Source organism: Limulus polyphemus, unplaced genomic scaffold, assembly GCF_000517525.1.
Source record: "Limulus polyphemus unplaced genomic scaffold, Limulus_polyphemus-2.1.2 Scaffold7093, whole genome shotgun sequence".
NCBI classification, from domain to species: domain Eukaryota; kingdom Metazoa; phylum Arthropoda; class Merostomata; order Xiphosura; family Limulidae; genus Limulus; species Limulus polyphemus.
The window spans coordinates 28,640-30,535 of record NW_013672703.1 but is presented as its reverse complement, the minus strand read 5'-3'; positions in this window follow the sequence as shown (position 1 = coordinate 30,535).

The following is a 1,896-nucleotide window of genomic DNA, read 5'->3' as shown; positions in this document are numbered from 1 at the left end:
CTTCCTATTATACACCATATCACACCACCTTCCTATTATACACCATATCACACCACCTTCCTATTATACACCATATCACACCACCTTCCCATTATACACCATATCCCACGTCCTTCCCATTATACACCATATCACACCACTATTCCTATTATATACCATAACACACCACTATTCCTATTATATACCATAACACACCACTATTCCAATTATGCACCACATTACACCACTATTCCTATTATACACCATATCCCACGTCCTTCCCAATATACACCATATCACACCACTATTCCTATTATATACCATAACACACCACTATTCCTATTATATACCATAACACACCACTATTCCAATTATACACCATATCACACGTTATTATACACCATAACACACCACTATTCCTATTATGCACCATAACACACCACTATTCCTATTATGCACCATAACACACCACTATTCCTATTATGCACCATAACACACCACTATTCCTATTATACACCATATCACACCACCTTCCTATTATACACCATATCCCACGTCCTTCCCATTATACACCATGTCACACGTCCTCCCTATTTTAAACCACACCTCACCATTATTTCTATTAAACACAACTTGTTATGTAGAGGAACATTTGTATAAAAGTCATTAAACATTACAACATTTTCTTCACCATATCCGCTAACCTCCCATCCCTGGAAAATGTATTTATCTCCATTTAATTCTATTCATGAAGATAATAATCCACCATGAATGTCAAACTTTCACAAGTTTACGTGTAGTTCGCCATGAATATCAAACCTTCACAAGTTCGTGTATAACTCTATGTTTTCAGGTATCAAGCAGTTTTAAGATCTCTTTATCAGGACACTGGTCGGTCCGGTCCCTATCAGTGAAAGTGGGTTTTCACATATACATTAAATTTAAAACATTGGATCTGCAGATCCCAGCCATGGTAACATTCTCGTGGTGTTAACATTTTACTACGAAGATCCCACTTAAGCAAAATCCACCTTTACCAAGTGCGAAGAAAGATTGAATAATCTTCGAGAACCTGGATGTTTGGCTGTCTGAATGTAAAACGTCGAACATATAACATTTAAATTGATTGGATAGGATTGGCTTAGCGTGGATGGTAGGGCGCTGGTGGCTAGTTTTCTTACCTTTGACGGCAACAGATAGTCTTAGTAACTTTGTTATAAATAAAAGATATAAAAAACAAATAAATAAACAACCCAGAATTTGTTTCTAATATGTGCAAATGACTGATAAAGATTTAACTAGAGAACTTTAAGAAAAGACACGTGGGTGAATAGGACGTTAAGTTAGATTAATAGGTCTACCTTTATATTACTGGAACCACGATGTTGACTGAATATTTTTTGTAATATTACTTTCACTTACAAAAAAGTTCCTGTTGTTACCACTTTAGAGTGGGTAAGGTGAGATGTTAATAAAAAATATATATTTATTATTTGAAAAAAATAGTGAAATGTATTAGAACCTACTGGAACCGCACGGTTTCTTCTGGAACACCCGTTTCATTCTTAATAGTTTTGTATTCCTCGTTGATAAATTACAGGCCCTCTTGTGGCAGATTTTTAGAGATTCCGAATAACGAAGTATATCTGTTATAGGCTCACAACGTTTACTACTAACGTGACCGAGTGTCTGCTATATATATATATATATAAATCTACTGTTTTGGATGGCCAGGAGGTTAATTAAATATATATATATTTTAATTGATTTCTATTAGTTTTTATAGTATTGCACATTTATTGTTGTGTAAATAGAACGACTTATCTACTGAATCTTTTGGCTTTGCTGTTCGCGAGGAACTTTAATAATGTGATGGTTTGTTGTTTATATTCTATTAGTTTTTTATCTATTAGTTTT